The 17,282-nt window shown below is 38.5% G+C and overlaps 1 long non-coding RNA gene across 2 annotated transcripts in view; it reads right to left on the reverse strand.

Moving 5' to 3' along the window:
• Positions 1 to 606: 606 nt before the first annotated feature.
• The window catches only part of LOC146001895 (uncharacterized), a 48,225-nt gene continuing 31,549 nt past the window's right edge, over positions 607 to 17,282 (reverse strand). For both annotated transcript variants that reach the window (XR_014443620.1, XR_014443621.1), the window contains exons 2-3: positions 12,975 to 13,195; positions 607 to 967 (exon numbers count right to left, since the gene is read on the reverse strand). This is a non-coding gene — a long non-coding RNA (uncharacterized LOC146001895). The remainder of the gene's footprint in view (positions 968 to 12,974; positions 13,196 to 17,282) is intronic.

The raw sequence follows: 17,282 nt of genomic DNA on the forward strand, positions 1-17,282 counted from the left end.
GGCCTAAGGATGTACTAGTGAATTCTTTAACGCCAAACAAAGACTTGACTTTATGTAAAAAAATAGAATAAGTGTAGAGAAGCATTCAAAATTTTAAAAAAGGCATATATTGAGTTTTGACAGACGTCCTATTTTTACTGAACGTCCTGCATTTTCTAACGATGGAAGCGGCCCCGGCGTCCACCCAGCGTCGAATAACATGGGTACCTGGGGGAAACCCTGGGGGGTAAAGGCGGTCAGGGGCGTGATGCTGATCACATCACCCCCACTTACGACCAGATCAAGAAAGTGTGGGGCGTTACCCCCACACCCCCTATACGCCTTCATGGCGTGGTGCTAAGCACAGGGGAGCACTTTACCTTTCTTTTTTTTACCTGCATTGCACAGTCTATTTATTTGAAAAAGTTTATTTACATGTTATAATGTAATATACAATGTGTATTGGAATATATACGAGTAATATTACTGTGACTGTTGTGTTTAAATGTAAAGTTGGATTTTACACCTGCTCAGTGCGTGCCCGGGATTGACACGGGAGAAATATGGTATCCTTATTTATAAGGCAATACACTATGTTCAGTACCTTTAAAGGTAATTAAACAAAAATTCACACTGCATAAAAAGCGTACTTCATCATTATTATTATGAAGAATAAATATCACATTACAGTAATCAGAAACATTGAACTTATTCCTTAATAAATGTACAATGGTATCCTGTGATGAGTAAACACACGTTATTTGTACACAGATGATGTTAACAAACAACGAAGTAACAAGTCCTTCGCACATGTATATAACTTTCCCCACAGACACCCCACGTCACTCTCAACGTGGCATTATAGTTCATCTTTGGTTATCAGTTGCATTATGCTCACTGCGTGTCCCGGTCACTGAGAATTTTGTTGGTCCAGTAGGTCGACCGTTCTGCCATCTGGTGACGTCAGTAGAATCTTGATGTGCTGAACCTGCAATAAAACAGAATATATTCGTTCAATCTTAGGGATTATTGAAAAGGTATTGTCCACGGTCAGTGGCGGCGATTTGGTTACAAAACTGGGGGGGAGGGTGTCATAGGAAGCTTCGAGCTTCAAGAACCCCGAGCTATTTAAAAAAAATACAAGCATGCAAGGCGCTCTGACTTCAGGGATTGTCTTGATATGCTTAAAACTATCCAATTTTAAAAAAATAATATTCTAAACAACGTATTATACTACTTCAAAAACATTCTAAAAATCGTGTTCAAATATTACAACAAAAATTAGTTCATATGCACTATTCGTTTAATTATAGAGTGGTCATGAAGTGATAATGTTACTTTTAAAAACGTTTTTGAAATAATGTAAATTCACTACACGTCAAAATTCAATGAAAAAATAAACAAAAGAAAATGTTATATATATTATTATATATATGATTAAACATTTCGTAGGTACGTACAAAAATAATCTGTAATCAAACACACCGAGTTTTGTAATAAAATACAGGGTGGCGCAAAATTCAGCTTACCCATACACAAATTCAAGTTTATACACAAAATTCAAGTATACATACAAAATACAAGTAGATACACAAAATTCCAGTTTCAGTGGTTTTGTTCAAAGTGTCCTCCATTGTTTGCAATACATTGTGTGCAACGATCAACAACAGAATTGCAAATACGATGCAGTATAATTGTATAATTGTTGATGACATGAAACGCATTGGTAATTCAGTCTTTCAGTGCATTCAAATCTGCCGGTGATGATGAGTATACCATATCCTTAACAATTCCCCGCAAAGCAAAATCGCATGGCGTCAAATCACAAGAAGGCGCAGGCCAATCAATGGTACAATGGCGTCCACTCTTCAAATGTGTCATCTTAAGTGCGCGTCAAATCTCCTGCATATGGCCTTGAACGGCTGAACAGCACCAGCGAATCACAGACGTGCGGCGTTGCCTAGTTCCGTGCTCTCCGTGACAAGGCGTTTCGCTCAAACACGCTGCATCTTTTCCGTGTGAGACATGGCACCGCTTCAGTGCGCTGCTATTGGCTGTCGCCATATGCAGGAGATTTGACGCGCACTCTAACAACAAACAACCACACTACAACAAGCCAGAGACTCAACTGTCGACAAAAGAATAACGAGTGCACTGTTGCCAGTGTCGCACGACAATGTTACCAACAGTATTCCTAAAAAATATTACTTAGCACAAGAAGCACATAGACTACCGTAATACCATTATCAATGTGCTTTTTGGGTAAACTGACTTTTGCGCCACCTGGTATAATAAAGGTCGCACCAGTGGTACATCGAAAGTGAAAAGATACACCAATTTAGAAGCTTTTATTAACCTCACGTAATTCTTGGTTTTAACCTTCAACATGCTCTGCTTATTGCTTTTAGGTAAAAATACGTAATATATATATATATATTAATTCTTTATTAACTGTAATAATGTTTATATTGTCATAACATAGGAAGCCTGTACTTCAAACTAAGGGACCAAATTCTCTGATAGTTTCAGACGTCTGAAAAATTTTGGTTATAGAACCCGCGTATATTGTATTTCTCAGGCCCGCACCTATCTGCAGGGTGGGCTGTACAACACCGACAAACAATGTAAAGAATACCGAGACGAACAAATTTTCTTGCAACATTGTGTTCGTCGAGTGTCATTTCGATTTTACAAGTTTTCAAACAATGGCATTTTCTATCCTACATGTATGCAACCATGCGTCACAGATTCACTGCTGCCACTGACATTTTTATATGTATGATTGGTTTTATTTTACTTACATTTTCTTCCACTTTTTGGTGATCCCGAAGATGAGTAAGAAAGGTCATAAGATGAAATGGCTGAAAGGATACCTTACGCACACGTCTATAACCAAAATTTTTCAGACGTATGAAACTATTGGAGAATTTGGTCCCTTAGTCTGAAGTACAGTGACTCCTTGAGTGACACACAGACATGACGACCTCCCTTCCACGTAGTACACCCTGGACTGCATTTTTGCAGACTAACAAGGCTCTGACGTCTCAGCCAGTATGATCCAATGTGGAGGTTGCTTGCATGTGTGCTTCTTTGATTGTACTTTCAACCATTTCATCTTGTCACCGTTCACCCTCATCTTCGCGATTAACCAAAAATGGCATAAAAACGAATAAAAACCAATTGTATCAATCAATCATAAGCTAGTAACGTAAGGTAACAAAATACTCTGCAAATTTTAACTTTTTTTGGTTCCGATATATTTTCTGTCGTCGACGTTCATCTCAGTTTTAGAGCACTGATTCGTCTATCGTGTTATGGCAATTTCTAAGGTTGAAATCAAATTAAATTATAATAACAGCACGTCCATGGGCGTCGGGAGGGGGATAGAACAGGTCCGTCGACCCCCCCCATAGAAATTGGCATCGTTTCATGATACAAAAAATCAGAAAGCCTGTTATTTCTATTGTTAATAACAGAAAAAGTACAATTCATTCTTGTATTCGAACAGAATAACCAAAGTAAAATCTGCGTTAGATAAAAAAAATAGTGAAAAATACAGACAGGTTATGTTTTCATATTCTACCATTGCAACCAAAGATTAAAGTTTTCTAAATTCCAAAAAAATAGAATTTTATGTTAAAGGTCAAACAACATTAATTTTATGACTAAATTTTTTCCCGAGTTTTAAAGGTTGTTCTTGAACGAAGTGTATTAATGTTAATAACAAAATAGAATAAATGTGCATTTCATTACACTAACCGTATGAACTGTTAAAATATAATGAACAACAATTGTGCTGGATTTTCACTCATCTGATGAATCGAGCAGAAAAGTCTCCCCAATGATACAATAATAATAATAAAATAATAATTAATTTGCAATAAAATGTGTTAATTTGATTAGTTTATAATAGTTATTATTTTATAGTAATAATGACAACCATGCTAACTATTATTATTATTTGTACTAAAGTTTTTCCAGTGGACTGACCCCCCTCCCCTACAAGAATTTCTGGCTACGCCAAGGAGCACGTCCAGCCTCGAATTCCTGGAGCCGAAGAGAACTTCTCGCCTTCAGATGTCTGGAGCATTCCTAATTTCACTCCGCTCCGCCTGATTGGGCTTGCACTTGATTAAATGTACTTTTCTCACTGTAGTACTGTAATATACCAGCAGCGAAGAACATTTAATAATGGATCTGGCAACAGTGTGAACCTCTGGTTCTGAACAATAATGGTGTTGAAGAATTTTGAAACTTTATGTCGGGTGAAGCCTACTGGTATCTGGATTAGACGTATACAGCAATAAAGCTGAGCTCGTAATCCACACTCAATTAACTTATCAACATTAACAGAGCTCTGGTGCAGAGTTACTTATACTTGCATAAGATAAGAACTTCAAGGTCAATTGGAAAAGCAAGAAGCCTTATGGACAACGTCGTAAATTCCAATTGCTTTCGATCCAAATCTTTTCTTGATGCAGAATAATTTTTGTTGTGATTAAATTGTGAATTTTCTGAGGCATTCCTAAGATATATTTACAAATTTATTTAATGTGGTTGAGCAAGTTATATTTGAGTACCACAAGTAATTATTCTTATGCCAGGTGTTTCAGAAATAATTGAGGGGTTACAAAAATTTATTGCACCTAATCTTTTGAACTTAAGTTATTGTAACCAGCCAGAACGAACGAGGAACGCAAACAGTTTGTGCGTGTTTGGTGTAGGTTTTGTTAAGCTGAGAGTTCACATCCCTGCCGCCAGGCGACACTCACAGTGTTTTGTTCAGTATTTTGGTTCCCTGGATCACCGGGGGTTTCATCAAAGACAGGTTATTCGTCTCACTGATGCCGTGTGATATCGCAGCGATAGACACTATCGACATGCCTGTGTTTATGCGAGTGTGACAAGAACTAGACTATTGTGTTGCAGTGGCGGCTGGTCAAGTGCAACAAGTGCAGATGTTTTCACCTAATTTTCAAATTAATATTGACATTTTTCATTAGCTTGTTAAATTAAACTATTTCAAAGCAGAACGCACACGATAATACTCAAATAATACGCCCTTCGGCGCTACGCACGTGAAGAATTCGTCGTAGCATAAACAAACCAAGAGCAGACGCCGCCAGGTTGCGGAAGACTTTAGCCGGTTGTCATGGCAACGGTGACGTCACCTAGCGTTGGAATTGAACGGGTATCGCCATCCAGGTGCAGCAGTTCTCTCGTCGTCAGAAAACATTGCATCCAGTGGTTGTGACAAAATCGTTGCGTTCTCGCGAGATCTTGTTCCGCGTGTGTGTTTCGCGTTTCCTATCGTGTGTTGTGTTCATGTGTTGAGCTGTGATTTGTACAATGAACCTAGTAAATGACTTAGTGTGTAATTTGTTGCAGACACCATTTTCCAGATGGACGGATGAAGACAAAAAAGACGTTTTAAATTGTAGTGGGCCCACTGACACTTACTATTTGTTTTTCATTGCCTATAAATGTACTTCTTCACCTGTTATTTTAGGCACGAGCCGCTACATGTACCATGTCACTCGTGGTGCGCAAATTGAACATTTGTAGGGGTTAAAAAAAAAAACTGTGTTCTTCTTTCGTTTCATTCACGTAAGTACTTTAGTTGCAATAAATTTTTGTAACCCCTCAATTATTTCTGAAACACTCGGTATAATGAGGCGGGGAAATTTTCATATGTGTCCCTGTATGAGGTGGCTCTAGGATTCACCCAGCTCCTTAAAATCGAATACCCGATGGCACACTGAGGGGTAAAAGCGGCCGGTGCGTGGTGCTGATCACATCACCTCCACCGTGGCCGAGATCATGAAAGTGTAGAGCCCTACCTCCACACCCCTATGATATTCCATGACTTGTTGCGATGGAAACACCCGAACTGGAAAAGCGGCCGCCGTACAGCACCGAAAATCTTTCACAGAGCATGCAACATCCTCGCCGACCTCCGTGGCGCATAGCGGGAGAGAAGGGGGGGAATCGAGTGGGCAGAGCGAAGCAGTACACGCTTCTGGGAAGGCTGGTAATTGCACGAAATCCCGTTTCTCTCACGTGTTCATTGGTGGAGCCGTCTCGCGTCACTACTTGCGCAGACGCTTGTTTTCAACAGAATGTAAAAAAGGGGAAGTAAAATAAACCAACTGAATCAATGAAATCAAGCAAGGAATCATCGAAAAACACATCCTGTTTATACACATCCGTTCCAGCATATACTTCGACAAGCTTGAAACTTTCCAAGCCAACTCGAATTAAATGGAACATTGACTCACGTTTTATCAAAAGTAGTTCTGCCACAGACACGCAGCAGATAAGCACGACCAGAATCACACGACAAACATCACGTTCTTACACACGCAGCCTTGTTGCATGTGCAGATACAGCGGGGGCCAAAGGGGTGGCAGGGAAGAGCATTTCCTTATGTTACATAAGAAAGAGAACTTGCGAAGCCAAAGCTACTAACCTTACGATAACATAGGCCTTTACGTAAAGTGAACTTTTATCATAAGTCATGACAGTATGAACTGTTAAAAAATATAGGGCAAGTTAATGAAGACCATAGCATGAAGAAGGCTCACAAGAAATGTTGTTCCTACGAGTTCTAACTTTACCATTTTACACGAAAGCGTTTTCCGTGGCAGTTTTCTTAACATTTCTTCCACGATCGAATTCTATCGGTTCTAACTTCCTTAGCAGTTTGCGTAGCATACCCAATCAGAAGCGAGATCTAGGTCACGAGTGCAGATATTATGGCAGCTTAGTGGGATGTAAACCATTTATCACTTCACATTTTTAAAAGTCGATAACCCCTTCAACCAAGAGGTATGACGTTTCTATAAAAAAGGTGTTAGGCACAAATCAATGGCGCTGCTAAAATACACGTATGGAAGAATACATTAGTCGCTTCAAGTGTAAACGTTGGGTACTGGCTCATAGACAGAAATATCTCAATACATATAGTCAATATATGGGTGAGATTGATGGCTTATTTAACTACTGGCGTACGCAGAGGGGTACTGATGGGCAGGCACGCAGCCAGGGGGAGGGCTAAGGGGGTTGAAGCCCCACGATATCGTACAAATATCTAATTTAAATGCTATTTTAATTGTTAATAACATAAATAAAGTTATAACCACAGCAAAAACTACATTACATCGAAAAAAGTTTAGTGTATAATAGAGGAACCAGGCTATATTTTTATATTCTACCATTTGATCCAAAGAATAAATGGATGCACAGATTTCAAAACTTACCTATAGTTTCCTTTGTGAGAGGTCACAAAATATAAATTCTACGAGTAAAATTTACCACTAACTGTTAAAGCCTTTTTTCAACGATTGTTGAAAGGTCAGAATCATCAGTTTGATTACTACCACTTGGTAAAGAAAAAATATACGTGATGAACTGGAGCTTTTTGATCATTTAGTGAGAGTAGGAACTCAGTGAAAGAACAAGGATTTCTGCATGATTTGACAAAGGGAATCAGTAGAAAACTGGAGCTGACAACCAACTGGACGTGGGTACCAAATAAATCAAACCCTTTGCAATGAGATTTTGCACATCTTCGATTGTCATGCCTTGTAATTTTAATTTCTGGTAAGTCAAGTATTAAAATCCTATGTTACTATATTTTCTGAGGCTTTTTTTAACCCAACTATAAAAAAGAAAAAGAAAATACTCCATTTTTGTAGCTATACATGTAGCTTAACCTTACTTTGCAACGTTACAAATTAGGTCACATACGTTACCTCATATTGACCAAAACGAGTTGAATCTAAAAGTTGAAATATTTACTGTGAGTTAGGTTCATGAAGGGCTTCTTCTATGCCAAATTTTAGAATTTTTGAAGATCTGAGATATTTAACCCTGAAAACTGACAAAATTACATGAATGGTCATGTTTGAGCTCATGCTGTAAAAAAGGGGTGAATTTCTAAGCACTGATATTTTATTTACAGACGCCCTGCAGGCAGGTCTACACATGAAAAAAATTCAAGCCTTAAACTAAACCCCTTCATTAAAAAAATCGGGCTTAAAAATCCAAATTTTTAACTATTGTTACCCAAATTTCCACCATAATTTTCGTACTTAGGATGCAATTTTAAGCAAAGCATACTTGAATATCACAAAAAGTACGCTTTATTAGCTACAAAATGAATTTGTTTCAGGTCTCTAGCTCTATGGATTTTGAGATACGTATTAAGGTTTCCATGAACTGCTACATGAGCAAAAAAAGCCATGCGCCATGTTGGGTGCCCGAGGAGAACTAAAGACAATTAATTTTTTTTGAACATGTACAAACGTATGTACTAGAAATGATATTTTTCTAAAATAGTCATGCAACCACCATTGGATGGTTTGGTATGGAATGACCCAACATGAACTGTACCTACTATCCACCTTTTCAATTCCAACCCTCCAGAAAGAAAAAATAATCCTGCATACGCCAGTGTATTTAACGTTACAAAAAATGGCAACCGCAAATGCTAACCGAAATATTACGTGAAATTCTTCCGTGTAAATAGGGTTACCACATGAGAAACTTTAAAAAAGAGGACATTTTTAGATGCAGCACTTCGAACACAAGTTTTGTGCTTACTGGTATTTTGGTGAGCTTACCGATCACACACCCCTGCAAAATAATTTTACACCGTTTCAGTATAACTAAGGCCTCATTACAGGCAAATGTCTGAATATTCTAATATTTATTTACTTTGCCAGTAGTATTATACGGTTGTGAAACTTGGTGTCCAAGTTTAAAAGAAGAACATAAATTGAGAGTTTTTGAAGAAGTTGGGAGAATATTTGGACCTAAAAGTGATGAAGAAGCATGGAAATGGAGAATCATAATAGTGAACCGCATAAACTATCTTCATTCATTATTGGAAGAGAAGTTTCATGTCTTTGCGCTTGCAACTGTATTTCCTTACTTTGAAATTGAACACGGAAACAATATTAACAGTTACTTACAAATATAAACATTTGTTATGAATCTTGAAACTCAAGCAGTTCTCTATGCCCCCAGAAAGAGGACATTTCCCCATTTTCCTAAAAACCCGCCCGGACCATTTTTAGGACCCGGAAAAGAGGAAATGTCCCGGTAAAAGAGGACGTCTGGTAACACTACTTCTGCTATTAACATTTCTATGTGATTTTTGGAAGCATTTGTGCTAGCAAGAATGTTAAAGGAATTGCTTCCGTCTAAAGCAGGCCTTAGAAAGGGTTAAGCCGGCTAACATCCAAAGCAAAAGCCTTCAAGGTCATCAAATACGTCTCATGTTCAAGGCTTGTTAGCGCTCAGGACACGTCGATTATGCTGCAAAGTTAGTTTTGTCTTTGCGTGCGAGCGTCATCGTCCACAGCAACTATAATTTTCGTCCGAAGCTGTCACAGAAGTATGCGCTGTCTTCAAGGCCAGACTTTCACGTTTTCGAGTCTGAACTTGCTACATTGACCTTGATTCGGAGAAACATTACGTAAACAAGAAAGGCATGGCTACTCTTGTCAGTTAATTGATTGATTGATTTGGTTTCTTTTACTTCGCTTTTCTGCCAATTTTGACCAATCACGAAGATGAGGATGGGTCATGATATGATGAAATTGGTGAAGATACACTCACAAGCAGGGTTGAAAAGGTGCAGGGACCCACAAATTCTAATGGGTTCTACTGGGTTCCGTTGTAGGACCGGAATCTTTTTTCTCGCACAATTTAAATTCGGTCCCAGTTGAGTATTGTTTTATTGAAAAAAGGTTCCTGGAGCGTATTTAAATTCTTCCGGAAAAAAGGTTCCTGGACCGAATTTAAATTCATTCCATTCTTGAAAAAAGGTTCCTGGACCGAATTAAAAAATGCATTTTCCCTGAGTTTTCCATAATTATCATTCTTCCCCAGAATACTGAATACACAGTACAGTGGGATCCATGAGAATTACCGTGCAAATTGCCCATCACCATGTTCGTGCACTTTATATGACCCAATAAGAACTTCAAGAATTAAAATAAAACTCAAAACAAGCTGTTGACAACTTCTGCACCAACAGACATAAAAATCCCACGCTTAAACGCAAATAGGATGTGAAAAATTAATGAAAATAGTCATGGACAATTTGCACGGTAAAACTCATGGATCCCACTGTACATTACTATTTTAAATTTATTTTAAACTTTCCTCAATTTCCTCTCATATCCATACCATCCCCACCTTCTATATTATTATTATTAGAAATGGGAACAGATTAATAAGTACCTTAAGTGTTTTGGTCGATGTTTATCAGAACATCAGTAATGTTACTGATAAATTTACAAATTGAATATATTTATAAATAGCCTGTAATTTAGTGCAACATTCTGCCATGAATAAAAGTAGACTACGACTACATAGATTTCGGGTTCGAATCTCGGCCTGGTCATGAGTGTTCTTTGAGAGTGTTCCTTCATGAATTTCATCACTCATCGCACAACAATCAATCCAACAGCATTTCTGTTTTCCCCCCTAAAAAATCCTGAGTTCGAGACTGACCAATGCTGTAGTTCAATTCCGACGTTTCAGAGTCTGAAGAGGGCGCTAGTTTGCTCTTTGTATTTCTAGAAACAAGAATCAGAGGCCAAGCATTTATCCACGATGACGTCCAAAGTGGAAATAAAGTATATGTATATGCAGTATATTTCCTGTGAATTATTTGATTATCGTTATTTTTGTTCTTGTATCCACCTGTAAATAATCATAATTCTCTAGGAAATTGGTCTGGGCTTTGACAAGAATATCAGGACTCTATCCTTAAAATACAATCCATGTTGAGAAATTATATTATCCAACCACGCAAGAAATATTGTTATATAGACTGTAATTCCTATATTGTTTTGGCGTGTAAAGGGTCACCCAAAAGTCAATCTCACTTCCACGTAGTACAGCGGGATCCATGAGTATTACCGTGTAAATTGTCCATGACTATTTTCATTAATTTTTCTCTTACATCCTATGTGCCGGCCCCCGTGGCGGAGTGGTTAGCACATCGCGCTAGGATACCAGGGATCCCGGGTTCTAATCCCGGCCTGGGCATGGATGTTTGTGAGTGTTCATTTCATTTATCAATTTCGTCACATCATCACTCATCCCCATTTTCGCAAATTAGCCAAAAGTGGCACAAAAACAAAGTAAAATAAAGCAAATCAATCAATCATTCTTACATGCTATGTTTTTTTTAAGCGATGAAGTTTTATGTATGCTGGTGCAGAAGTTGTCAACAGCTTGTTTTGAGTTTTCTCTTAATTCATGAAGCTTCTATTGGGTCAAATAAAGTGCATGAACATGGTGATGGACAATTTGCAAGGTAATAGTCATGAATCCCACTGTACATCCCGGTAACTGCAGTCTTGCAGGTCAAACAGGCTCTGGAAACGGGCAGTATAATCCTTGTGAGGTCGTGTTGACCCTTGTTTGTCCAAACGTGTGATGAGTGGTGCTCCTTTACAGTCTAAGCTTGTAACATGAGTATGGAGATTTTATCTTTGGAGACACATATTTTTAGTTCTTGCTAAGGAATTTGTGACCATGTTGGCTTTAAAAATTGAGTGAGGGAGTTCTCTACAGAAATACCTTATTTTCTTGTTAGGACCTTATCCTAATTTTGATTTTATTTAAGAGGTATATCCCTGTATTGTGTGATTGATTTGGTGTTTTATGTATCTTTTATGCACAGAAAAGCTAATCGGGACTGAACCTACAGTTTAAAGTGGGATCCGAGCCACTGTGCAATGTGCCTCCACCGAGTATCGAATCCGGGACCCCTTGATTACGAGGAGACGACGACCCTGTATTGTGTGAAGGGCAAAATAGCCTATGTGCTGACGTGCCCATATAGTAGAAAACAATCAATCAACGCTTCAGTTCTTGATATGATGTGGGAAGTGGTGTGCTCCGGCGAAATTGATTGGCTCATAAAGGATATTATAGACCATAGCTAATACGTATACAATCTTTTGGGTACGTTTTTACAATTTTAGTGCATATATTGACTATTTTAATGCCCACTAATGATCACTCCTCGGTGGAGTGGTTAGCACAGCACTCCTAGGGTTCCGGGTTTGAGGGTTCTTTGTGAGTGTCCCTTCATCATTCATCAGTTTCATCACCACATCCTCATCTTCGCGATTATCCCAAAGTGGCAGAAAAGAGAAGTAAAATAAACCAAATCAATCAATCAACCTATTGACCACTTACTGTATACAGAAGTGTACAGAAAGGAAATGACCGTACGGTATGCCCAACATAGGCTTCAATAGAGAATCCGAAGTGTGTGTCAAAAATGCATGAAATTCTGGAAATGTACAGTCAACGGCAATAAAAATGGGACACCTAGATCCTGAAATAGCCTACCTGCTTTCTTGCAATATGTTATGTGTGTTGCCTAACTCTACGGCAATATCAGAACTTGCCATTGAAAAGTTGCTAATGAAGTCGATACATCCCCTTAGATTAGGCAACACACATAACGCATTGCAAGAAAACAGGTATTTCAGGATTAAGGTGCACTAATGTCCATCGAAACAAGTTGCGCTCTTTCACCTGCCACCAGAAATGCGTAGGAAGATAATAGGAGGCTAATTTTTTATTGCTATTTCCATTCTTCTCTCTTTCACATCTTGTGCGCTTCAAATGGGGAAAATTGTACTGAAGATGGATCTTTCGTTATCAATTTGCTTTCAATTCTTGAGCCTCGTGTTGCATAAAACATAGAGAACATAGTAATAGACAATTTATAACAAATACATTTACAACTGGCTCTATGAGTTCGCTTTCAACTTGCTTTAACAAAACACGATCTACATATTTCCAGATTCTCGATACTACACGGCGTATATGCATGTAGTAAGTACTTGTTACCAGAAACACATACAAATTTTCGCCACTTCAAAGAAGACCACAGTATACGCTAGAACATTTGATTGAAATACAGACGCAAATCAACTTCACAAAATGTGCTTACTTACCGCTCTCTGTTGTGGAATTACCAACCACATGTGACGCCGCAGTCCAGACAGCAAGTATATCACAAGGGCTGACACAGTCATCCAGAAACGATCGAACATTTTTATCACAGTTTGTTTCCTTCACACACACTCAGAAAGAGTATTTGTTGGTCACTAACACACAACATCCACCATATCCTTCGCTCTGCTCGTGGGAAACATTTCCCCCTTAGAGTGGCCTCCTGCAAGACAAAAAAAAAAAGAAGTAATCGTGAGGCATCTGCGATCCTCCAGAAAATTGACGATCAGTTTGCTCCAATGCAATTATCCTTGTTGAAGATCACTCGACCGATAAGTTCGCAAAGCATATTGCCAGCTGCAGTATTAACAAGCAAAAACAGTACATTAAGACTAGTCTTCCCCATTGACGTCATCACCGAACCTCCGGTCAGAAACCAATAGGCGACTTCCGTAGCGCTAACGTCCGTCCTGAGCATCCACGAACTTAGTCCAATAAGCTGGCTAAATGGCGAACACGGGATAACGCCAGTTCCGAAACGATGAATGCAAATGCTCGCTATTGTGCTTTCAAGGGCTGATAATAACTGTCCGATCGTGCTAAAGGTGTACACACTGCAAAGAATCCATCTTCCGATTGTCGACATTAAAACGCCACCAACAACAAACAGTAACAGAAAGTACAAGACGAATAATGCCGAAAATAACACACACTGAATAACGTAATTCATCCTACTTGTCAAACGAGCAATGTGTAATCTTGTGGAAGTACGAAACTGCGTAACACTTTCCGAACAATTCTTTTCGCTTTCTCTCACAAACTTCGAGTGGATTAACGCGTGGTCCTGTTCATGAACGTTCACAGTCAAGGTCAAATTCTCAAGACTGGTTCTAATCGTTTTTTTACCTGCGACTGAACAACTGGCGATTCGAGGTTTGCATAAAAGGTGTGCGAGGGTGTTGTCTAACAGGCGACCAGCTATAAAGTGGTTCTTCCTGATTGGTCAACTCGATTCCAAAGGACAACCACCTCAATTTGTCTTTTAAAAATATGAGGAACAGTGTAAACGCGACTTCTGAGAACAAATAAGGAAAATGTACCAGGTGTTCCTGAGGCAAAAGGTGATTGCGTTCACAGGCTAATGAGTGTTGGAACTCACTTACCTTCCTGTATAGATGACAAGCTCAGATAATCTTCAGGGATCATACTTGTTTCATCTGTTTTCCATATATTTCTAGGTTAGTTCTGAACGCCTGGGTTTCAAGCATTAAACACTTATTTTCTGTTCAAATTGTTGTAACGCTTGAATGCATATATTTTTCAAAATTAGAAATTTAACCTCTTAACTGGGTATGACGTAATACTCCGTTCTGGCTCTACTGATTTATAATGGGCATGACGGGATACTACGTTCTCATGTTCTTACTGCTGATATCTGTTGTGTATGACGAGATACTTCGTACAATTACTTTCTTCTTTGTTTCACCAGATGGCTCTGACTTCCAGACTGTTGTAACCGTTAGAGTTAGCGGGAAGCAACGAACACAGCCCGACGTTCAGTTCTATCGCGTATTCAATAATGGCTCAGGCAAATCGGAAGCGACGGCGTGTTTTTCCTGCTGAGGAAATCCGAGATATATTGTAGTTGTAAATCTCGCATATTGTAAAAAGTACAAGAAGGACCAATAAAAGAATAAACAATACTTAAATGGTATGCCATGGAGCACAGAAATATTAACTCAAATATTGGTTTACGAAATTCATCAATTTATCAACAAAAATTCCCAGGGCAGATTGGGCTTTCGACGAGGAAATTACCCAGTTAAGAGGTTAATATAGACAAACATTGTTTTTGAAACTGATGAAAGTCATATTCATCAACAAATTTTACTGGACTTACTGCTTTACATTGACTGTTTATGTCACGCATACAACTGATGAAAGTATTCATTCAATTTTCAAGTGTGACTTACGCAAAGGAGAAGACTGATTGGGGCTATGTTCCCCCATTTCGTTGGCCTGATGTTTCTTAATTTAAAAGTTACGTGAAAAAATAGGAAACATCTACATACGCGTATCACTGACTACTGAAAAGGAGATATATTCGTGTCGCAAAATTTCTAGCTGCGCAACTGCTTACATAGTGCGAATATAAGTGATATTTCTTTCGACCACATGGAAGTGATAGAAGAAAGTAAGCAGAAAAAAAATGATTATATGTAATATTTAAGATGAATCGTTAATGTATGTTTAAGCGTAATGTTATATATTTGTTTGTACGTGCGGGTGTGTGTGTGCGCGCGCGTGTGTGTGCTCGTGTATGTATAGGTTAGATTCCTATTCTTATATGTAATTCTTTCTTTGTATTTTTTATTCCTTTGAAATTTTTATAATGTAACTTCCACATTCAAAAAATTGTGTACAGCTACATCGTTAAGTGGAAGAAAAGGCTCCACAGCCTTAACTTCGCCATGTAAAACAAGACGAAATAAATAAATAAATAAATACATTTGTTGGCAATGGAATATAATTTCTTCATTTACAATTATGAACTACCTCAAACCACCACATGCAGTTGCTTTCCAAGAGAAAATTGCATGGTATTTCATAAAGCATTTATAATCTTACCTACTGCCATGCAGGGGTGCTCATCCCACCCAAGGCCTATGACGCACTTCCCCCAAAAAGGTAGGACATCCCCCAGATGCCATATGCCGAATTATTTATTCAAATTATTTTGATCAGACAAAATTTGCGGAACAATATAATACAGACATGTTTAAGCAATATATGTTTACTTTAGGTATTGCTTACAATATAAACATTTACTGTAAATGTGTATTGTATATTTCACTTTGATTGAAATAATATTTTACACAAGTTGCAGCAAACTAATTGATAATATCCTCATTTTGCATTAAGATATACATTAACCAATAGTCAGTCATACACGAACGTACTCTGTTTTTAATTATTCTTATTACATTGTGCGTTCCGCAGAACAACTTTCGTTGCAATAACATTCGTACGGTACAGCTGATCGTATATTTGCCCGGAACTGGATGAAATCATGTGCTAAGTACCCACAGTGCAATGGGCAGATGACGTCAAATTAAATATCATCCATTTCTTCGATCCTTCTCAATCCCATCTTCCCCGTCGCGTTTAACCACCAGGTAGAAAAGCGACGCTAAATAACTCAAGATGAACAATGTTTCTCATTGCAAAGCTTCAGGAACGCTTTACAATCAAATCATGTGAACAGGAAGGATAGTGTATTTTTTTAAAATAATTACCTCTCATGCTTCTCGTGGCTCACCTCATTAGGCTGATTTTGTTAACCTGATCTTGAACCTGAACCTGAAGCATTTTTATCCTTGGTGTAATTTTGTCAAGGTCCCCTTCCAAACTTAACTTCCACAATTTTGTACTTCATGGGAAGACTATTTTTAGATTATGTACATATTTGACGTCAGTGTTTTTCCCACTTATCCTGGCGATGAATGATATTACACATGTAGGCTACACCATACACCTGTATTTGAACTGCCTTGTAAGACTTTTTGGCATGACTGTTCCTTTTCACTTTACATAGTCAACGAAAGTAAGCTGTAGTTTTTAAAAGTGACAGTATTTTATTTTACAATAATCCAGCCAGTCGTAGCACAGGAACACATACAAACGAAACAAATAGTTCCTAAAATCGCCCCCCCCCACTTTCCAAACCGATTCTAAATGCATGAGAGTAGATGTTTCATTTCAACCCCTTGGCCGCGATCACTCACAGGTAGGTAGAGAAACTGTAGGCAATAACCATAATTAAAATCAATAAGAAGTCAAACGATCCCCCCATTTTTGTGTGAAAATATATAGAATTCGTAGCTAAACTATAATATTTTATCCCCCCAAAAAAATCCCATGACGCAGGCGCATCATGAATCCCCCCTGTGGGCACCCCTGCTGCAACGTGTGAAACAAAGCACTAGGCACGTGTACACCCAACAGCAAGAGTGTATGTGTGTGTGTGCGGTACAACCTAAGAAATGAAGTCATAGCCTATACTCGCAGAGCCCCCCTAAATAATACAATGTTCCAAAACATAAAATGTCAGACGTGAATAAAGGATATGTTATAGTGGAATAATCGATCATATCATTTCTCATATATGCAGTGGCGGAGATTAGGGAGGCGTGGGGATATACTTGCCCCCCTCCCTTTCTGCCACTTTTCCCCCGTACTACGCTAAACCTTATCTACAAAGGGAAGTAAACTGTCCTTGCCCACAAGTTTTTCACCTATCATAAATATAA

This window comes from Lepisma saccharinum, chromosome 18 (assembly GCF_977018435.1).
Source record: "Lepisma saccharinum chromosome 18, izLepSacc3.1, whole genome shotgun sequence".
Taxonomy (NCBI): Eukaryota; Metazoa; Arthropoda; class Insecta; order Zygentoma; family Lepismatidae; genus Lepisma; species Lepisma saccharinum.